Source organism: Varroa destructor, unplaced genomic scaffold, assembly GCF_002443255.2.
Source record: "Varroa destructor unplaced genomic scaffold, Vdes_3.0 BEIS01000001.1, whole genome shotgun sequence".
NCBI classification, from domain to species: domain Eukaryota; kingdom Metazoa; phylum Arthropoda; class Arachnida; order Mesostigmata; family Varroidae; genus Varroa; species Varroa destructor.
In genome coordinates this window covers 42,977,902-43,002,050 of record NW_019211454.1, presented here as the reverse complement: position 1 = coordinate 43,002,050, position 24,149 = coordinate 42,977,902, and the positions used below count along the sequence as shown (strand labels likewise).

The window sequence follows — 24,149 nt, the reverse complement described above, 5'->3', positions numbered from 1 at the left end:
AAGCGTCTGAATAGTCCGTAGATAGACTGCCATTAAATGTTTTCCGTGAAAAATAGCAAAGTTTATAATAGCTCGACAAGGTGTTCCTTCGTCAGGTCATGCGTCTGCGGTCGTACTTGCGGCAAGAGTGCATATATGAGCCGGCATGCTAATGTGTGTGGACGGTTCAGACAACGGCATACGTCTACCTATGTCTCGCGGTTGATTATGACCAAGAAGGAAAGATAGTAGCTGGGCTAATTTATACGCCACTTTTTCTAGCAGAACCTTACTCCTTTGACCCCAGCACCCATCGGCTCCGGGTCCTCTTTTCTTCTCCAGACCGTCAGAGTCCGTATTTCCTTAATGCATTATGTGTGAGAATTATTTTAGCAGAACATTGATTTAGGGTTGGGTTACGGAGTAAAGGCAGAGGCGGAGGGCGTCGAAGTTCGAGAACGTATGGGGTGGCCGCGCATCGTATTGCATCACAGATTAATGAGATGCCTAATGCCATAGCATCTAACAGCTGTTCGGTGGCAGTGATCAAGCCAATAGTTAAAGCCAAGTGTTTAGCAACCTGCTACTATTATCTGTTATATTTTCAATATTTCAAACTGGATCGTTAGTTGACGGGAATATCAACACTATTTCTGCTCTATCACCGAAACACTAGAGTCGTTGAGTGTACATAATAACTGTGAGCGAGTCGTATGTATGACGTGAACACAGAGCATGAAGGCAAGGCCCTGCAACGCAAAGTTAACACGATTGGGATAGGCTTTTCTGTTAAACAAATAGGTCCAGTAGACGGGTCCGATACGTTTGGTCAATATTTGCTCTGGCAAACGTGAATGAGTTTGAGTGATTAACATCTGTTGTCGGTTATAAGGTCCCATACATCGTATGCAGGTCTCTGTAGTTTTAAATTTCTTAAAGCACGGCTTTATCATTTAGCTAACCTAAATTAACTTAGTGCAAGCCTTCGCTGATCGTGCACTTCAGCGCCACCGTTATTTTGTTAAAATTGTAAAAAAAAGTTCCTGATACTAGTTCATTATGAGTCACTCTTACCCATAAACATTTTGGGATTCGTTTATCTTAATTTCGCACGGTCTTCGGTTGACTTCATTTACATAAACTCATCGCCTTGCAGCATGATAAAACATTGTGTTAAGTATCGGATAGGCTCATAACACAGGCGGTGACAGGAATTCTAGGCCGAAGCTAAATATATAGGGCAGCCAGAGCTAATAAATTATGCTTTCAGTATTTCTTGGATCGAAGTTGTTAGACGCATGTGTAGACGAGTGATGATTTACCCTGAGTTAACTAGGGGTGAGGATATATAATACCAGAACCTCATGTGAAGAACTCGCCGTCTGCTTTGTTTTCCCGAGGCATGTTGCGATTCAACTTACTATCTAACAGATGTATCACTGAACATATTGTAAGCGGCTGCGCGAATCTGTTATCCTTCGAGCCAGAAAGATGCACGTAGGACAAGGTTCAAACGCTAAGGCAAATAAGCTATATCGTTTGAACTGTCTAACCGTTCGAACGACTGGATGGGATGTAACCGCAGAGGCATAAACGCTGAGTACAAGCTCAAGCCGAATATATCGTAATATCGATGACGGGGCTACACGATCCGATATATTCCGTAATACTTTAAGGAAGCTCATTCGAAGGCGTGTCGTAGGATAAATATAGTCCGATAGCGCTTAACTCTATTATCGTAGCTTTTACTCATCTCTACATAGACGCATGCCGCGATCTATTATACATCTCGTGATGCAGAAGTCCTTATCTGACGGTAATCGATTGACGCAACAGGAACAACAACAGAACCTACAACGAATTGAAGATAACATGCGCCTGATGAATCACTAAGATGGAATAGTAGGGGCGTTCGAGCGCACGTAAACTACCTAGCTTGAGTGCATTCCAACACAGAAAAATACTTCAATTAAACTACTCAGGTATCAGAACAGATAACAAGGGCGAATTCTAGACACGTATTTGCCTCACTTTGTACAAACACGCCGTTTAATAGATGAATATCGAATTATTTAGTAGTCGAGTCCTCATTTTCGTTTCGTTTGTCGAACGGAAAGTTTAATATAAAATAAGATTTGGTCAGTTGTGTATATGTATGAGCATATCTACAAAGGTACCACTCGAGAAAATCTCAAGCAGGGTACATGTGTGAATAGATTTGTCGACAAACAGGTCTAAGTAAGATGTACAATGTCGCGAGTAAACGCGAACGCATCCTACCTCTGCACAGCGGTTTCATGAGCTGAGTTGATGTTCTAGAAATGTATTACACTGATTTACTGGCCACTAGGAGGTACTTTAAGAAATTAGAAGCCCATCGGAAGAACGGAAGCAAGTGAGCCAACAAAATGCGAACGATAACTAAGAACGAACGTGTCTTTCAGTAACTATCTTTATCCCTACACGGGGAAAAAATCTCGTTCTAGTATTAGAAATTGTCTGTAAACTTCGCGCTGGATATTGCCATCCTAGCTACTGTTGTCCATTATTAGGTTTTTGCTTTGTGAATCATGATCGAAGACGGCTATCGCCATGAAACGGACGCCACAGTGAACGTAGAAACTGGCAAATCATTCGAAGTATATATTCCTCATAAAGCATCTCTCTAGCTGAGCCTCTCAAATCTTAATATGCGACCAGAAAGGGTAAATCGTGGCACAAAACGACGATGCCAATGAATTGTTAATTCGACCAACTTTTTCTCATTTTGCAAAATCCGTAGCCGAAGACAGGAGCGGATCTGTTAAAAAGCGAGTTCCTAGCGAAACAAAATAGTTCGATCTACGACGGGGCGATCCTGGTACCCGTGCCCTGGGGGCTGGTACCGCCGCTGCTGTTTCGATTTGGCGAAAAATTTAGACAAGTTTCTGCTTTCCCCTACGGCCACTTCTGGCCTCCGTGTTAGTCATACATCTGAGAGTGCAATTTTCGTTGGTTGGTCCGTTTAAGTATATTCGTCCGCGACGCGTTCCCCGCTGGCTTATCACTGGCCCCCCGGAGCAGGTGTGTAATCATACACTCGGCTGGTTCTCGACGTATGACGGCCTCCGGCAGTGGACAGATTCAGGGTGACGTTACGGCATAAGATGGATATGAATACAGCTCTAAATTGTGCCAATTAATATTATATGATACTGAGATCGCGTGCAGAAATTGAAAGGGATGTATAGCATTCAGAATTAAAGTTATCTAAGTACTAGCATAGTGGACGCTTGCAAAATTGTTATTAGTTCTGGTATTTATAATTTCATTATATTATAGTAGTAATCTTTTTCGCGTAACACTACATTTTTAAGTAAAAGCGCTTCTGAATTTCCCTAATTTTCGCAAGCTTCGTTCAACCTTGCCAGCCTCTGTCAGATGCAACCTTGTCGCCTATTATATTCGGTCTGATTCATTTCTAATTGTAGGACATTATGCTTGTAAATTATACCTTATTAAGAACCTGTTGCGTTACCTGTAATTTGGCAATTGAGAAATAAGCTAAATTCAAAGCCAATAAACATATCGCACAACAACACATGGCTGATTCAAACTCTAGATAAGGAAAAATAATGGCCTCATTATTTAATGTACTTATCAAGTCATGCTGTGTATTGGCATACATTATATAACCTTATATAGTTGACAAGCGAATTGTTAGGGGCATCGGGACAAGCTGAACAGACGAATTGGCTTTTACTCACTGTGTATACCAGCTTCCTGCAACAATTATACGGGAACAAGTAATTTCTCGTACGATCTTGCAAAGTGAGTGATCTAGTCGTCAGTATATATGGGCCATTCTGTACTTTGAATTGACAACAACCCATTGTAAGTGTTATTTCTTAACAACATCTTCTGGTACCCAGTCGGCTAATTAATGTTAGATCGATAGAGACAGCGTAGTGGATTACCTTGGCTTAGCTACAATAGGAATATGATGAATCGCTAGACTATGCATATACAAGCACTATAGATATAAAAGATCCTGCTCAGTGCGGGGGGACGAACTGCCCCCGTCGTGTCGGCGCGGACCTGTAAAGCCATCGGGTTGAAGTTCAATAATTTAGACTTAGTAATATCCGATTTTACTCAATTCGTGGACCGTCTTTCCAATGTTTCGGTTAAGTACCGCAATACGATGTTAGTACGATTCTGAAGTCGAGCGCATAATAAAATGACTAACTTAACTTGGAAAGTTGAGAGAGTTATCGACGAAATCAATTTGGCCTTGTCTAGTCAGGATACTAACGTTGTTTCTGTTTACCTCACCGAAAACCGCTCGCTTCGGCTTTTTTAGTTTGCGACATTTTGGAAATCGATAAAAAGTGGGTCCACCAACATCTGAACAGAAATAATATCCAGAAATGTACGGACTGGGTTCCGTAAGAAAAACTTGATAGACAAACTAATTGCGTACGCAAATATGTCTTCTTTCCCATTTTTTACACAGAACCATGGGAACAAACAATAGAATGACCAGGTACCTCCTTCCTCTATACCTATCGTGCCCTCATATTCGTACCTATTACTGGCTACATGAATTATATTTACGAAAGCGTTACGAAAGGTAAGCTATGAAATTGGAAGAGCCTACATACCTTACTTTTTTTGACTTATAAATAGTTGCGAATGTCTGCATTTTTATTGACATAATCAGTTGACTATCCGTATGTGTGCTACATAAACTGAGTGGCAACTGCATCCACATAAACCAAAAAGGCATCCTCTACTTGACGTAAAATCAAACTGATATATTGGAATACTGCTTGGATAGATAGGCCTTACATTGACCGAAAAGATAGCATTTTGTCGACAAAAAATTAGGCCATTTCCAGGGGTAGTGTCTCCCGAAATACCTGTTCAAGATTGGAAAGAATACCATCGGCTTCAGCGTGACTCTCCTCTTCGCCACGCATAAGCTGGGCAGAAAAGAAGAAAAAAGGAGCATCTCAGCCCTTTCGTCGTCCAGTGACCAGAGTTACTGCATCGTAAAGCTTTTAAAACTTGAGAAATATATTCAAAATTAAAACCAGCAAAAACGGCGCCGGATGGAGGAAGATCCCCAATTCACCACTTGTTTTATTAAGCGTTCTACGTATTGCGAGCTCAACTTTCCCATCAGCTTTTTACGCTGGTATGGGTCGGCCTGCTGCAATGCTCAGACACACAGTGCCCGTCGAGATTTATTCTGTTTATGTCAGATAAGCACTTTATAATACGGATACCTTGCGCACAAACGAAATGAAGAATTTTATTCCCTCTAAAGGTAATCCCACAATTAACAGACAGAATCAAGTAAGGTAAAACATAGTAGGTCGTCGTAAGCTCGCCTAAGTGTCTCACACAATATATATATATATATATATATATATAGGACAGTGTTTTAGCACCAACAAACAGACAGACTACCTTGTTATGATCGTACACTCCGTCGGTATTTGAAGCGTGTTAGTATGGTACACGTTTATATCCAGCAAGTGCTAACGGAAGCCTTTTCTCACTAGGAAAATGAAACATATAATTGAAATTCCGGTGAACGTAATTAGCCATTGGAAGCAGTAGCAATTCAGCTAGCACGTATTGGATTGGTCGTCACAAACCGTATCACTAAGAAGGAGCTTTCAATGCAGTTGTATCTGCTGCCGCTGTTGTATTATAAAGGAAAGCGAGCATTGTTAGTTAAGTACTACCTTGCCTAAAGGAGTACTTTCGGAAAGAAAAGAAAATTATGAAGAGGAAAGGCTCATTTCCAGCGGAAGATCTGTAGCTTTCCTCTTGAAAAGTTCCTTTTGTTTCGCTTCGCACAAATAGGCTCCAGTGAACTAAATTCGTAGGGAATTAAAGCATAGGCCATTAAACTGGTTTAGTGGGTTAAACCGTCCGGTTACCTCGACAAAAGAATACACGCATTTTTTTGGTAGAACATATTTACGCAAAGCAATGACACTATCTATCAGTTTCGCTCTATTTGTACCTAAGAGCTAAAAGGTAGCACTTATTGATCGTAGGACTAAAAGACTGCGTAACATTAACTGATCGTGAGATGCATCTGTAGCTAAGGTATGTTAAGAAATTTGGGCCTCTGTCCGACGTCTAAGGGTGATATCCCCCCCTGAGTCAATATAACAAACGCATTAGTAAAACCCAAACTGATGCCAGGTAGCGAGCCAGAAGAAGCTTTAACTCCTTTTGAGGCTGAATTATTTGTTAGTATAAATATATAGCACAGCTAGTTTTAACCAGCCTAAGAATAATCCCTTATTGTAACATGTTATAATTGGTTTCTATCGCACCGAAAGCTCTGACTCTCGCGTGTATTGACTCGGAAAGATGTTTGTGCTCGAGCAAAACTTACTCAGTTGGATATATGGACGGTGTAATAAACAAACAGTTTTTGTTCAGTGGGCGGATATGTGCTAGGCCTAAAAAGCCATGCGTTAACCTGAAATCAGGACAGGCCTAGCTAAAACAACAGCTAAACTAATATAAAACAATCGTGCAGTGCTCTAAGCCTGTCTCAGGTGTAAATGAAGCACGTCTAATATTTCTGATAGAACGTAGGCCACATATATTATTCTAATGAGCCACCTTATTATCTGATTTTATTTTACTTGCCTTACAATAATATTGCGCCTGTATATGCATGGCATTATTCTAACTTATTAGAAACGACATCTTCATAGTCTGCACGACTCGTCCGATACATTGTTTTCTATATATATATATATATACACGTTGACGTCGACGGAGGCAAATTGCAGGACTGGCAATGGTTCAACGGTAGTTATTAGGTGCTGTTCCGCCGAAGTCATACGTAAGCGAGTCAAGCATAGCTCAATAGCGCATCTAGGCTTTGGAATCGTTCGTCGTACCGCATTTTTCATCTATGTAGCGAGCTGTTAGTGTAGATGGAGCAGATGAAGGACGCAGCAGCATGCGTGCGCGCCAATCAATAGCGCCTGGCCTGGCGTTGTTTTTCTCTTCATTTGCCCCTGCCACCGCTGCTGTTGCCACGGTCTCCTTCTGCATGCAAAGGCCCGAACAAGCCCCGCCGGAAGCAGAGACGACGCTGTATAAACTAACACAGCTGAGATTCACGGGGGCAACTGCAACAGCTGACACATAATGCTGGCTCGTTGCTATACGGCTGAGACACTGTTCGTTGTGTAAAGACCATTAATCGAACCAGTTCGAGAAGTACTAGCCGATGTCTTGTAGTACCAAGCTGCACAGCATTAGGCCGAGCACACAGTGGCAAAACCTCTATTCTAAGCAAAAATTAATTGCACGCGCAGATGGTGGAAGATAGACGGCCTGCGCATGTGCTGCTCGGAAATATTAAATGTTCACGCTCCTTTTACATGTACTCGACATGTAAAGATTCGCTTTGAAATGGAAAATGTCTTATCGTAGTTAGCATTAATCTAACAACAATACCAAGTGTAACGGATGACCTTTTCTCGTTTGTTCTTACTGCTAGTTTTCTTTTCTATCTGATGCTCTTATATGCATATAAATGTTATCATAAACTACTGGCTGGACACAAACATATCCCGGTTCCAAGCGCTTTCCTCTACGCTCATGTATGTGTGTTAGAAATTATTGTTTGCTCGTGAGAAAAAACAAGTTTTCGATTCCGGCATGTTACTGAATAACTTACTATCGAACTGATATCAGTTTAATCTCAAAGGCCATATATACAACGAATAAATAAGTAAAAAATTTCGATTTCTGATTATTTTTGGAACGGCCAAATTATCGCAGTAGCTTATTACCTTGTCGCCTAACAGATTGAAGGTAGTTACAGATTATACTTGAGCTTTACACGCCAACACGAAAAGTCAGTCAGTCAGTCAGTCAGTTAAGTGCAGTAAACGGTTCCATGAGTCTAAACGCTGACAAAAAGTAGGTGAAAACCGAGCGTGACGACTAAAGCTGGAAACATAGCAAAACTAATAATACTTTCTACTGCTATAGACCGTCTTAAAAGTCTGCTCGATGCAGGCACACCAGTACTTTTTATTCTGAATCAAGCAGGACGCAGTAAATATCTCATTCTGGTTGAGACTATTTTTTCATTCATACCACAAAGTAAGCCTGCAAAGTAAGCTAATCGTATATAGACTATAGAAGATTAAGCACTTTGTATCTTATAACAAAAACAGTACAATGTTATTTTTTTTCGTGTTACGTTTGTGTTTGCCAATTACGTCGGTGAGATGAAAGCCTTTTCTGTTCTTAGCCACGACAACTCTTCCGCAGACAATAACTGTGTGGTAGTAGTATAGAATTGCGCTGCTACTGGACAAGCTCAAGTCGGTAGTAAATGCACGGAGAAAACGATTTGCAGGGATAGAAACACGTTTAGAGAGCCCTAAGCAAAGAATATCAGGGCTTTGTAAATAGCCGCAAGTAGTACTATGGCTAAATTCACGTATGCCTGAATGGAAGTGGATGATTTCCCAAGATAAAACGTTCAGCATAACAGAAAAAATATACGTTAGCAATTAACAGACAGTAATGTACAGAATTGAATAAAGTTAAATTATCGTATATTATTACGATATATACACCTTCTATCTTGGTAACGTTGAAAATGAATCAAAAAAACAACAGATATCGCCGCGTTATTTATCTTGTTTATTATAGTTATTTTGTGCAGTTTTTTAAATAACCAAATTGCAAAATCCGTATTCTTATAATTGTCCCCGTGGTGATGTATGCTAACGCATTTTTGCGCTGATCTGCCGAAGGCAAAGATAGTTTAGGTACGAACTGGGTGCAGATATCAGTGTAAAACTTGAAACGTTTAGCTATATCGATTGGGCCAATTGTTCTTTAGAGCGACCATAAAGAAGCTAATTTTTTCATGTATGCATCGCCGAAGACTCTCTCCTTAAGGGTTCCCGTGGTTTCCGTGGGTTGCCACCGGCGAATCAGCAAATGAGTTTGGTAAGCCAGGTTAGACTACCTTGGGCAATAGTAGCAGTCGAACACAAACCCGGCTACGCGCATCCCAAAACGTTCTCGGAAAGCTGATAGACCTCAGTGGAGCTATACATTATACTAGCTACACCAATTAGGGAACTGCTTGCTGGACATAGAAAAGGACGCAAGCCTAGTTATTTTTACCGGTTCATCCATCTTTCGATTTTAATCCCCGTAGAATACAAACAGGCCGTGTCAATCAGGACAAGTTCGTGAAGAGAGCAAACCACTAGTACCCCAGGACACAAACCCGATAGTACCATTGCAAGTTGCTCTAACTCTTCATGCTGTAACAACATCAATCGTTCTCTCGCAAAAAAAATGCAAGGTTCAGGACGGCTTCCAGCACCAGTTACATCTACTAAAGAAAAAAACAAGAAAGTGGAAAAGCCTTGGGGATCATCGCAATGGGTCGTCACGTAGTTCTGTCTTGCAGCTCAGTCGGTTAGGCATGGTTCGATTCTCCTTTTGCAGCTTTTCGCTTGCTCGTATTTTATCTTCTTTTGGTTCGAGAAAATCCACGAAAGGACTGCTGCACGGCAGGAGCTGGCGTCGTGTTCTGTAAGTCATCTTTCAAGCGCCGTGGTTTCCTGACCAAACATAACTTACCCTCCCTGCTAGTTTCATGTAGCTGCTGGCTCTGTATCTCGAGGGAAATCTCGATCACGTTGAGGTCCTCCAGTAGTTTTTCTTCTTTCCTACTGCCCTTTACGAAAGGCTTTCAGGTCACCAGCTGCAGCTTGAGGGCGCACATCATACAACTATCACTGGACAGACGTACAGCCGCACGCGCCTTCGTCTCGTATCCTGTCTACCTACCTGTTAAGTTATTCAATGAGGCCAACAAGACCACTTCGACTAGGCATGCTTAACGTCGTGGTCTACCACACCCTGGCCAGCACTAACTCGGGGTAACGCTATACTGCAGTTTGGGATAGTTAGCCGAAAGTCGCCGTTTCTGTGTTGCAATGAAGTTGGGTATCTAGTACGACGAGTAGTGGTGTATTCGTTGCCCTATCAACTGCGTGACAGTGACCTAGGCCAGGCCTAGATTTCCCTTATGCCAAAATAAAAAACTACGCTGCGGCTAGATGCTCAATGTTGCTTTCGGTGCCAACCTGAGTGGCAAGCTGGGCTGAAGACTAAAACGTCCCTTGATCGGTGACGTGGGCTGCTGAACAAGAGCAAGAGAGCCAATCAGAGGCCAGTAGAAGCCAAGGCTGAAGGACCAAGCAGGCACAGACAGTGTGACTGGCAAACATGTCGGTCGAAGAACTGGCGCAAGCGGCGGCATCTGGTGCCGCGCTGCTGGCGAAAAACCAACCAACGGGAGTATTTGGCCGACGTCGGAAAGGAACTCGTTAGCTGTCGAGTTCCCTTCCTTATCCATCCGTGGGGCCGACGGCCAGCACCTAGCACATATTCGGTCAACGCACCCACGCCCCTTCGTCGTCCAGCAAAATTCGACCTGCACTCTTTGCTGGCCCTTGAAACTGTAACCAAGAGGGGTCTGCCAAGGGCAAAGCAAGACAGCAGGATTTGTCCTGTATGGTCAGACGTGTGCGCGTAGCCTGGCCTGGCCCCGACTTGTACACGTGTATGTGAGAGCGCGGGTGTGACTACAAAGGTATTTGCGTGTTGGTGTCTGTGAGGCAAATGAGGTCCAGGAAGCAGATGCATGAAAAGATGCTAGCAGCGAAGAGATTGATGCATCGAATACCGATAACACCTCATTGGCTAGCCTTCCACCATAAGGAAATGAAAGCCCGCGACCGCCAGAACCTTTTGGTTTGTCCGTCCACCGTAAGGCAGTCACAAGTGCCAGTAAGATTCCGGCCCCTTGTACGGCCACTGCTACTACAGCCATGACTGCCGCCAATCTGCGGATGCCGCTACCAAATGGTTCGACGGTGCAGGGCTAGACGGTCTGGCAGGCAGCTGGTTAATTACGCAGACATATAGCTGGTCGACCGGCTTGTTGAAGCATCAGAAGTCGAAACGGCGCTATCAGCAACAGAGGCAGCACTGCAGGTTTTCCTGGTTAGGCTAGTTTAAAGGGTGAGTAGGACATTTCTTCAAATTGTCAACAAGCGTGAAGCCGGTGTGCGATATCCAAGTGTCTAACGTCCAGCGTTGAAAATCGTCTGCTAACTGTACAATAATAGTTCAATTCGGTATTATGCACGGGTAGATACTCATAAAAATGTTAATTTAACTGTCGACTGGGAAATATCGGAATATTTCAAACGTTTTTATTGTTCTTAGCCACTGTCAGTTGAGTATAAACGTCATAAATGATAAATTGCGCAGTTTGAAGACGAAGATAAAATTGATCGAAGGCACCGAGACGAAAGCAATTAGCCAAAGATAGCATCACCCAGCCGATGCGTTTTGTTGTACAATGGCACTAATTCAAGCAGGGCTATTGATAGCTCACGACTACTACGTCGCTCTAATCCTATCAGACGAAACCAATTTACATAATTTATGCGATACGCAAATGCATAGCTATAAAAAAATTATGTAGAATTTACTGCACAATCAAAAAAATCGTCTTAAACCCGAAATATTATCACTTTAATGAAAACCTTTTTCCGACCTGATTGTCTCTTCATCACCTCACGAAGTCATGCACGATCTATAAAAAAAGCGCCGGTTATACGTCATTAACATTTGTTGTTGCTGACGCACTTTCTTCTCAATACTATTTCTATACAAAAAAAGTTCACAAGCAACTCCAGGCGACAACAAGTTGTCTAATTCGTGAAAACCCGCTAATATTTGAAATGCTAGAAAGTGCCTATGAGAAGACTATAAAAGAGAAGCATGAAACACATCTTTAAATGAGGAGCTCCATCTTTTTCGGTTATATGTGGAGGAGATTTAGAAATTTGCTTCATCTCAATTTGCTTCTCACCAAAACGTAGCAATGATCAAAACCAAATATATTTTGTGCTCGATTGATTCCATGAGCAGGCTTATGAAAGCGACTGACGGGCTAACTGATCTATCCCGAGGATCTTTTCGCCGTTGGCTCATTCTCATCACCTTTAACCATTGCTAGAAGGAGGTTCCGGCTATTGACAACTGCGTACATAAAGCGTTTACTCCAGCTTACTCTGACGAAGCAGGAAACCAAAAGGTGTCCTTAGATTCATTTTTCTTTGCTATACGCGCTGTGAGAGGCGTAACCGATGTGAATACGCGTTGTTCGCTGTAATCAGCTATCAGGATCGACCAGCTGTCATAATGCTGCATGTCAAGATATTTTTCCTAATAAGACCAGTGCTAGTGAACGTCGTCTAGCATCGGAGTTGGCGTTTGATCGCGCAGTACAGCACGCGGCGAACGGAAAATAGTCCGCCTCCAGTGCACGGTTTCCTCAGAGCAAAAGGGGTGCTTACTGTGCTTGCAGCTGCGACGGTAAGTGCTTTTATCCTGCTGTTCTCTTCACCAGCGGAGTACGCGGCTTCCTGGTTGGGCTCTTCGTTTGCTCGCAGCGCCACTGCTCCTATGCGTGAATGGTGCCACTACACACCGAAGGGTTGGCTTACTTCCGACGCGAAAACGGAGGCAAGCGTTCGATAAAGAGGCAAGAGAAATAGGGTAGCAGAATAAAAAACCTAGATACTAAGAAGGATAGCAAACGACTATGAACTAGTTCGTTCGATACAAGAGTAGAAAGTGAAAAAAGTAAATGAAAAAGCCAGAAAAAACTGTATCGACGCAATGCAAAAAAGGCCTAATGCAAAGAAAAGGAGGGATAGAGCTGAAATGACGAGAAGTTCGTGGCTCAGACAATCTAGACGCGGCTGAGGCTGCACCGGCAGGAACGCAAAGACACCATTCGTTGCACCCGCTGTTTCAGTCTGCCTGCCGTTGCTGCTTCGCTGGCTGCTTCAAACCCAACAACGCTAGAACGACACAGAGCAAAACCTAAGAGTGACGGCAGTGTCAGCGACGAGACCGAGCAGAATAGGACCGGCAGCAGGATCTAGAAAACGCCGAACGGGGGCCGGTGCGGACAACGCATGAAGTAAAGGACCGACAGAACAGGAACAAGATCGGTATGAGGCACGCAATAGTATGTGAAGAAACGAAAAAGGACTAAAGCAAGGAAAAGACAAGGATATTTCCTCCTCCTTCTTTGCGTCCTTTTGAAGAAGGGAAGAAGACAAAAAAGATACAGAACTGCTAGGAGCTGCTTGAGAGACGCTCTGGGCAGAGTAGGAAACTGGCGGAGAAGACAGACTGTGGAAGAAATGGCAGTGGAAGGGGAACCGGGTCTACACCATCAGGCTAAGAAGAAAACAGACAGCAAGGGGTACGAGCAATTTATGCTCCTCAACGGGCGGCGACGTACTGCGCCAATCGAAGCCTCTCGGAAGAAAAGCTTGGGCAGTGTGTGTAGCCAGCCTAAGTCTCTCGGTCCTTGCTGCGTGAAAGACAAGGGCTAGAGTGTGGTAGAAGGCCATGGACTTCTGTACCGTACGGTGTATTGGTTCGTTAGTTGGCTGGCTGAACTGTGCTGTAGCAGCGACACGGCACGGCTAAAATGGTGAAGGGACGACCGATGCGAAACGGCAGAAAAGGCAAAAAGACCAAAAAAAGCGAAAAAGTCTGAAAATGAAGGAGAACGAGGGAGAGTAGCAGGAGAGAAAGTGGATGATGGTGTCTGATGATAGCAGCGCGAGCAGCGAGTTAAGGATGAAGTAGCATGAGCAAGAAGACACAGGCAAAAGCACATGAAGAAAAAGGCAAACTCAAGAGAATCCCGCTCCGGCTAAGTTCCTTGTTCGGATGCAAGGAGGCAGTCAAGCAGTGAGAAAGTCCGACGATTCGCCGATCGCCGTCATCGCTGAGTCAGGACTTGGATGCTCACTAGACACATGTACACACACGCGCAGTCTTCGTAGTCAGTTCAGGAAGGAAGAAAATAGAAGAAATGATGGGGTAGAAGAAGGGAATAAAGACGAACGAAGTGAATAGGGTTAGACGAGAACAATGGAAGAAGCAAGATAGTGATGAAATTCTGGGGCTGAGAAAGCGAGGAAAGACGAAGTGGGAAAATCCACGTGATGGCTAAACAGCTTCTTCCACTTTCGTCGCTCGCTCGCTCTAATCGCCGGCCGGCAAAGGGCCCCCACCTCACACGCGTCTGTTAGACATAATGCTCATCAAGTTAACGTGCCAAAAACGTACGAGTGGTGCCAAACCGTTCATGTAAGGAACAAAAAACGTTTACCGTTCCCGTCTTTAGATTCTTTTCAGCTATTTCTTTTTTGAGAAATGCTCATTACGTCTAGATCGAGGAATCATGGCTCTATTTAAAGATATGTATATACATTTAAATGTGAATAATTCTACCTGCACTGAACTACTCAGAACAGCTGATGAGCTAAAATATCAAATAAAATAGGCATAAATCATAATTCCTGAAAAAGAACCCAATATCGAAATTGAACAATAAGTCTATAGTCTAATAAGAATACTACAGTCGATCCATATGATTCTTATTTGGTTTTTGAATTATATACCCACATCTTCATCAACCTTAGTATTTCGTACATATCAGCACACCTGACTTGACGAAGTGCCATTAAACGTACATATATACTGCTTTTTGTTAGTTTACTGTTTAATGCGTTTGGAGCGTTGGTCGAATATCTATGTTTGTATACATTGCTTAAAACGTCGCCCTTCGGCACCGCCATTATTTACGAGACTCATCTAAAATATAGCATCACACCCACCACAGCACCTTGCTAGGTCAACCCTGCTGTGAGCTCCTTGTGAGGATACCTATCTTATCTCAGGAGCACTCTGTAGGTGACGCTAAGGCTCTTGTGAACCAGCGGAGAACTTTGACTTGGGGCTGAGGCATAGCAATGGTTGGAACGATGAATAATGTAAGGAATACATTCGTGAATCTATGGTCGGGTTGGCTAGGAGGTTACTAAGTGTTTGTATCGTCCCATCCGGGAGAGGAGCATACGGCTGATAAAGGTACTTTAGGGGCAAGGCAACCAGGCGAAGTACACGCGTTCAGATATACTAGGTTTGGTGTTAGGCAGAGTTTCGCAGAAGCTAGCAGGTATCTGAACTAACGAAGTCCGCCGCTAGGGGTCCGAGAGACGTGGGACGGCGAAAAATCGTTTACTTAATGTATGGGCAACAAGGGTCCTAGGAGACGAAGCTTCCACTTCAACAAGCGCTTGGTTACCTTATCGTTCAGCAAGACATTATCAATACCATCATCAGTTTACATAACTGAGGATAACGATAGCTCTAAGCTGAGTAGTAGTAAACTTCTAGCAAATAGACCAAGGACATGTAAGTTCACATGTTTGTCAAAGCTTTAGAGGAGAGGTAATAAACGACAGGTTATTTACATAACCGCATATAATTACGCGCCAAATAGAACATACATAAAAATTCGTGCTTTAAGTATCGAAACAATGTTACTTGTCTGAATACCCGCTAGATAATAGTCATAGACATTTTGCTCAAAAATTCATTCGACTCGATTGTGTCTTTAACTTGTCTTTATGGGTCACTGGCCCAGCTGAGCAAAATAAAAGCTATTCAAATACCTTCCAATGTTACTAGGGGTTTACGCGAGAATGCCGACCACAGCTTAGACAGATCGTCTGTTGCCAGTCGATGAACAGCCGAAAATCTGCAAAGGTAAACAGAATCGCGAGCGTATTTGGCTAGTAGTATCGAAAACTAGAAGATATTCACTGAAAAATATTGGTTTTATTCGGTTTGGCACCTATTTATACTTCTGTACCATACGATTTTCTAATTAAAGGAAGCTTGCTTCGTGAGAAGTAACAGTCAAATAGGAGGTTTCAGGTTTGAGACCCAGTAATTTTTTATATATCGATGAAAATTAGGTATATCATTTATACCTATATCAATTTGTTGTAGTTACAGATAAACATTTATCGTTTTATTCTCGACAAGCAAGCAGCTAATAATAAAGTATGTCTATGAATCGAATTACGGATGCATTGGCGAATTGTGTGTTACAACTTAACGGCAGTCAAACGAAAGAAACCCAACAAAAAAAATCATCACTTTAAATGAGCTTCAACACATACGTCTTTTAAGCGATCTGCCGCCATTTGATGAAGGTTCACTTGCCCATCGAACACATTGACGGGAAGCCATAGCTCACCATGCCATAGGCATTATTGCCCACTGCTTAAATATAGACGGAGAAAAACACGTTATTATTTTTCTGTTCATATGAAAAAGGCTCACGGGTCGGGTCCGTATGTGGCCTATATTTACCTCCCGAAATACAGCTAAATAAATAAATAAATATAATTTAATGTTACCGTATGAGAAAAAGGCACAGAATACCTTTCTCCACAATTACCTAAAGTATTATAGGTTCAATTGCTTATAGGCGTCAAACGACGCGTTCAAACCAATAAGGGGAGTGGCATTAACGAATTAGTAAAAATAATGGACAATATTTACCCGATCAACCTTTCGTCATTATATGAAAAACTGTGTTATTATAATAGATTTGATTGCTGAAAGAGGAATGTTAATAATAAACAGTTCAGATAGAGGGAGCAAGCTAAATCGGTCACGTCCAAAGTTCAATCTAGCTATTGAGCCTTTGCTGGGACGGCTTGTCCTTATTTGCTGAGCAAAAAACAAAACACAGTAGCCGGTAGCAAAATCGGACGAACTTCCGTCGACATATTTACATAATACAACCACTGATAAGGCAGTCGTAAGCTCCAATACCATCGCTCTAGAGTATATTTAAGTTGCTTGTAAAGAATCTTTAGGAACTATTATCAACCAAGCAAACATTTTAATAGAGCTCTTTAGTATCTAGGGGCTGTCAATGATACTTCAGCATCTGACCACAATATATACCATATCAAACTAAAATTCTTTAAACAATTGAAAAAACGTTAACTTTTACGTTTGCAACAACTACCGGTTAAACTAGTAAGCGAAAGCTTTTACTCTCTTGAGGGTTGTGCTCTAGTGGGCAAAGTATGTACATAAGTCATGTTTCGCCGCGCATGAGTTGAAACACCGGCCAAGTTGAAGCCAAGGTCCTTCCAGAAGTAATGATTCACGAACTTCGTCGGACAGAGCCAACGACCCATAAGAGCAAACGCCTTTCCCCTGGGCGGTCAGATCATAGCGAAAAGAGTTCGTCATAACCCGAACCCAATAGGCAGAAAGCGTCAGGCCAACATTAGCTTAAACCATTTCTTGCTAGGGAATATTAGCAGATGTTACAACGACCAAGTATGAGCTATACTGACTAGGAAATAAGCAGATCTTCCCCTTGAATTGTGTTCCTCTAGCATTTTATGTTTTAGAGGCTAGAGAATGAAGAAAGATGCATGTGGCTAAAAGAAGTACTGTCGTCCATGAAGTTTTCGAGAGTATTTCAGGTGAACTCACTTTGCCATCTTTGTGATCCGCCAGTATATATTGACAAAGTGATAATTTTAGTATAAAAAATCATTTGTACGTGCGGCTGGTTCTCGAATGAATTTCAAACAGCCATAACAATCAGCAATTATTGTTTGCAATATTCGGTTGAAATAAACACTGAAAATAAGAAGTTCTGTCGAGTTAGGAAAACCTGTCAGTCAACAGAGGCAACATTGTCATCTACAATAGATAGCTTGCTCGGTATTTCTGTCTGCTTTGACAGCTAAGCATGGGACTGTTGGCAAGTAAACGCTATGTCGTGACACTGAATTTCTGATTTCTTTGAATGCTGGATACAATAAGAAGCTGAGGAACATCAGATATGTTCAATGACGCGTTAGCTTTTAGCTCTGGGCTTGCCATTTCGTCGATGCCGCCGAATGTCAAGAGCGCGACGCGGTGCGGCCCACAAAATACGATCCACCGAGGACAAGACAAGAATGGACGGAAAAAGAAGAACCAAGAGTTTTCAATTCGCCCAGATCTTACTGTCTCGCAGTAGATAAGGGCTGAAAGCGACGGAAAACGACAGCAGCAAGAAGGCAGGACATGGCCGTGGAAAAGTCGGCCCATCAGCCACAGCCAGTGTGCCGGTTGTCGCTGCAAAGCGCTCAGTCATCTGGAAACACAGCAATGGCCTAGCAAAGTAATGACTGTACACTGCCTTAATCTATTCGCTACATGTTGCCTGTACGTATACGCATGTCCTATTGATGCGAGTCCGAAACGCTTTTTACTGCTGAGATCATTTTGCCTGACGTCGGCGTAGCGGAGATGAAGTTAAATGAATTGTATTGAAGTTGTAAACAAATTAAATCAATTGTATTCGATTCGTCTGCTCGTTCTCTAAGGGAACCAGCGTTCGATAACCGCCCGCGTATTACATGCATACGATATTTAATTAATGCTTCTTTTTTTATTATGTGTAGCGTCAACAGCCTGAGCAAAAAGAATGAAATAAATTCAGAGAATGCCTTGGGAGGTAAACGTTAAGCAAAACTGTTAAAAATCGATGAAGGACCATTTTGTTCTCGCAGACCAATTATATATTCACTTTTAAGAGACTCCTGATTTCTACATGTGACGAAAAATTTACAAGAAAAGATGAGGTTTTCTAAAAATGTTTTTAAGTATTGCGAAATTCGCACAGTACCGTACACTGGCAATGCAAGAAAATAGGATCGATATATTCTTCCCGAAATCAGTCTAGAGTGGTGGATGGTAATTTTTTTGCAAGGGCTGAAATGATACGATTAGGCCTGCATCTAAATATCCTATGGGTAGGAAGTGTAATTATATTGAACCAACTAAAGTAGTAGTAGTAGTAGTAGTAGCATGAAAATAGTATGAAAAAAACACTCGACCTTAGATAGGAATTAATCCTAGTACTTCATAGATACAAGCCCGATACCCCGTTCGTCCAGTCATCGAAACAAATGGAAAAATTTAAATATAGCAACATGTTAACATTTGCAGCATATCGGAATACTTCATCATATACGCACTAGATCCTACAGTTGGATTTCTTTTTATTCCAGATTTTTTGAATGATTAGAGTCCCAGATGCTTCTGGGAAGCTCTGTTGATTTTGAAGTCTTGACTCGTTTTGGAAAAAACGATCACCTACCTGGATGCGGCTATCGGTCGCGCACTGTTTTCAGTACAAACGGTTTTCTTGTTAGGCTTCACGGGTTTGCTGGCTGACTTGTTTTGGACCACTAGTTTTAGCAAGCCCCCCATATATGCATCGCATAAAAGATAGCAACTCTGCGCTATAAACTACAGCAAACGCGAGCTTTATAACAAGCGCGGACGACGTAGAGCTATCCAGCCAGTCAGCCAGTGAGAGAGCGTGTTGACAGGCGCTCGAATAAAAAAGGTACTAAAAGGGACAAAAGTGCTAGTCCAATTTTGTGAAGGATACAGGGCTGGGGGAATTGGAGATAGTGCTAAAACACGACTTTTGCAGTTGTTCTGCCATTTTGTAGCGCTGTTACCGTTGATATAAGACTCGGTGTTGTTGTCAACGGTGCGTCGTCGGCGTCGCTGTTGTTTCCGTAGACATTGCAGGTATCCTAGCCATTATTCTGGAGAAGCGCAAGTGCGAGGCCCATTCAGGGCGGGCCTTTTAGTTGAATATTTACCAACACATGCGCGGTTGCGCATCTGTCCACGCCCGGCGACATGAGAGGAAAACAGAAACTCACAGCCGTCGCTACTGCCTACAGACGCAACAACAACAACAATGATACAGCTGGAACTAGCTGCATGACCACAGTTAGAAACAAACCCTACCAACCTTCTGCAGCGGAGGCATCAGTATCCACATGGATGCTATCTACCGGTGCCCAACGCTATCTGCGGATATTGCCCCTACAGGCCGCTACTCTACTAGAAGTGCCCTCACAAACCATCCCGCCTACCTACTTCTACCGATGAAGGCTCACACAGATCTGGAGCAGCGGCAAACGGCCCGCCGTCGAGACGTTTCTGTAAGTAACTTTTTTTCTGTTGGCCAGCTCCTAGCAGTGGTGGAAGAGTTGGTTACAGAGCATTTACTATAGAGCATAAACCGGCACAGGTAGTGAGTGCCGACAAGCAAGAGCTCAGTCCCGTGTATGTATGTAAGCGTCTGTGTGTGCATACCGAGAAGTGTGCAAACGAGCGGGATGGTTGTTCAAACCAGCGCGGCAATAGCAATGGAGTCAGACAGAGTCGGTAGTCGACGGAAAGGCTAAGGCAACCTAGTGCCAGGAGATGCGAAGCGCAAACTTTAAAGGATAACTGACAGAAAAGGAAGCAGCGACGGGCCAACGAGCCAGCAGGAAAAGACCAGACGACGATTGCGCTAGGACAACGGGAAAGACGTGGGCAAAGTGTCTTTGAAAGTTTCATGACGCTTTAGTTACCTGGCGACGCGATAACGGTTGTTATTGCTGCTGTCTCTGTTGCACTTCTTAACAGAACGAAACATAACAGCTATGGAGGAAGCAGACAGGAACACAGAGGTGGGATAGCAGAGGAAAACAGAATAAATAGAAAGGGGAAGATGTCCGAATACTAAACGCAAGGATTAAGAATATCCAAAGAAAACTGAGCAAAGACATGCATGGGAGCGTAATGTACGGTTTTCGAATTTATATTTTGTTGCTTTTTTTAAGAATGCATTTATAAATACGGAATACTGGATGCATGCATAGAGAAATATGCTTGGTTGGTTCCCATTGAGATAACTGCATATCAAATAGGTAGAAAACAAGCCGTGCGAGTTAACTAATTTTCTCGCCTTCAAGTTTAAATCCCCCCGCCCTCCCGGGGGATTTCTGCGCGTAGTTAAGCTATTAGATCGAAATGGTAACTTTGTTTTTGTCCAGCCTTTAACCGTCAAGTACTTTCCATAGCTTAACTCCTATGGTTCCACACCAAACAAGAATTTGGTGACAGGACCTAATTATGAACATTGAGAAGTTGTGTGTCTAGATATGTACGTATGTTTGTTAATTGTGAGCTTGAATAAATTATTTCATCCACAATCTTCTATACACTAATACGAGCCTTAAATATCAGCCGTACAATGCTTCTTCCTATTGACAAAATAGGACAAAACGAGTACTAACTCTCCAAATATACGTTGTGGTAAATCCGTCATTATTATTAAATCATACCTCCACTCTTTTCTGTTGACGTGAAAAGGAGAGTTTTTTTTTAACGTCGAGCTATGGGTATAATAATATACTATGCGGAGCGATGATATTTATCATAATATCTCTCAAATAATATCTCAGTAGCCGTCTCGTTAACGAAGAGCTTCTATACAAACCGTTGTCATGCATTGCATAGTAGATTACGCCCCATAGAGTTTTGTATGTAGATTTAAATTAAAGGAATTATAGTGGCTTAAATAGCTTGTGAGGCAAAGCCGTGGCTTTCTCTGTTTTGTTATCAAGCTGCTTTCTAATGGGCCATGAAGCTCTAAGCATACATCCGGTAGGCATGTCAAGTCAAAATAAACGTTTCTTGAGAAATCGCATTTTAAGAGACGTTTTAGCTTTTTCATTTATGCCAGGTAAATTAATTAGTTATTAAGTACATATGCACATTTTAAAGCACACATTATAGTACAAATCAGAAGCGTGCTTGGCAGTAATAGAATAGGAACACCGCTTAAAGCGATCACTTGGGGGTTGCATTGGCCTTAATTATTCTATCGCGAATATTTCCTGTTTGGGGGAGTGCCCATTTGAACTGACGACCCTCTGCACTATTCAAGTACATGATACGGATCTACTGCCCTTGTATTTGCTTCAGTAACGTCGCGGGTATCTATTAACTTTTTCAGTACGGGCAGATTGTGACAACACGTCTTATCACAGTCTGTCATCTTTCTCGTCTGTGCAATGCGACTTGTTTGCTTTTTTATCTTTAAGATTAAAAAAAGGCCAAATGAAAATATTTTCATAAATACTATGTAGATAAAAAGAGATAACGGTTTCTTTGAGTATCTCCCTTTTCTCCCCATTACCGGTTTACTTCTATATACTACTCTAAGGAGCGCTTTCTCCTATAGAAGCTTCACTGTGTAGTGAGAAGAACTTCATTTAAAGGATGAATACTACATTGTACATCTTCGATGCCACCACTGTTTATCCTTTCGTAGGGTCAACATACTCGGGACGATCTGGAATGTTCACTTCGTATACAGTAAAGACTCAACTGAAAAATTGTATACGATGAGCGATGCCATTTGCACCTGGGAGTTCAATCCTTATTCATCAGAGGTCCACGGTAATTTCAAACGTTAAACAGTTCGTCGCTTGGTCAAGCACATGGGTTGCGATCCTTCGTCCTGTGTCTTAAATTTACGCGATATAAAAAAACCAGTAGCACGGATGCCCTGTTCACTGAGTGAATAAGTTGAAGAAAAACGGTTAGCCGTTATCTTTCATTAACTCGCTAAGATACTATGACAGACCCCTTTACAGGATTGTTGGGGGCGACAAGAGGTGAAATCCACACGTTGAGGTCAAATAGAGAAACGAGTCGGTGCTTCATAACTTCATCTCAGGAGCGGTATGGCGGAAATGATTGAGAAAAGCAGGAGTGGCGAAGAAAATGTGCGCGTGGCCCGTTATTTATTAGCATTAAGTAAAATAAGCTATATAAGGGAAAAAGTTTTATAGACAAAAAAAGATATCTCTCTCTACAACCGCCCGACGTACCTGGTAAACGTCGTTAAAACCGTGTAAGAACTTGCGTAGGTGATTTTTTTGTACCTGCTCCTTATTCCATACTTTGCATTGACGGATCACCAACTTCTCTGACTATTACTTAGAAATTCGACGGACAGTTGGCAATAAAGGCGGTCCCATGAACTGACTGGACGAAAAATAATTATAGTGAAACGAAATAAATAACGAAAAGTTACTATTAATACAACTGCTAGAATTCGACTCAAGTTCTATATGTGCCTGTCAGGCGCAAAACCCCATCACTTTCTAGTGAACCTCAATGACGGTACACTATTTAGGCACATAGCAACTATTTTTGACTAACATGTTCTAATTAAATAATAGTAATAATTTTCCTATCGGTGTTGATGTGCTAGTAGATGCCGAAATCGCAATAGATTATTTCTGCTGCTCAGCAAATTTGAAGAATGTACTTTATCTAGAAGAAAGTACACAATATATACTTCTATACTCACAAGATGAGCTGAGGTTGGTGTATAATTCTAAATCGTTGCGTATTTTTGCATATTAGATATAATTCCACGTATTTGGCTGCTAAGGCCCTTCGAAAATTGAAGGAAAACGTCACTGGTCTTGCCTATGGTGAAGGCCATTAATGGATCGAACATATGAAATGTATTTTGTTGCCATAAGTAGCTTCTAGAACATTCCATAGAAACAAGGACTCACTGTGATCCTTTAAACATCGACGGACGCAACGTTGAAGGCCAATCCAATGCTTTTCCAATGCTTAGCATTTGCGTCGTTCATCTGTGTTAGCTATTCGAATACGACCAACCGTGCACCCCTCGATCCGCTAGTCACAACTGTTGACAGAGACGTACGGGACGATAGAGAGGTAAATCGAATTGTGTGGGCCGAATAAAAGCGTGTCTCCCTACCTAGCTTCTGCACAAATACATAGATTCACCCAATTTTTTATTCGAACGCTTTTATTATGTGTTGGTTGCAGTCGAGGGCACTTTCTTATCTACTAGTTAAAAGTCTGCTTTCGGGAACTTTTACGTGTTGCTCGTTGTTTTTTAGACGTCCTGTGATGTGCTAGGTCATAGACTCTCAATGGGTCACAGAACGGTCAGCGTGTGCAACAGACTTTAACCACTACTCTGCTACCTTTTCCGTTATTTTAAGTAAGTACAACTGTTACCGTCCTATGATTAACATTTTTTGTTAATGAGGTATTTTAACAAGAAAACAAGCTTCAAGATCATGCAAGGATAACTGGCCAAAAGAGCTCTCTGTCAGGCCCAGTACAAATCTACAATTTTACCTTGTCTAATACTTGATACCAAATTCGTGCACCGACTGCTGTGCGCGTACTCGCGCTTCACAGAGTAGTTACTAAACCAATAAATTATCCATCTACTTCACGTCTGATATAATGTCTACATTTATAGAACGCACATAAAT

At 42.3% G+C, this 24,149-nt stretch overlaps 1 long non-coding RNA gene across 1 annotated transcript; it reads right to left on the bottom strand.

The window, feature by feature from the left end:
- Window positions 1–10,944: 10,944 nt before the first annotated feature.
- Window positions 10,945–23,537, bottom strand: LOC111242978 (uncharacterized). Its single transcript, XR_002670253.2, has 5 exons — window positions 23,409–23,537; window positions 22,710–22,866; window positions 16,119–16,218; window positions 15,606–15,691; window positions 10,945–12,565 (listed from the first exon to the last, which is right to left on the bottom strand). It is a non-coding gene; the product is annotated as an uncharacterized LOC111242978 (long non-coding RNA).
- Window positions 23,538–24,149: the final 612 nt, after the last annotated feature.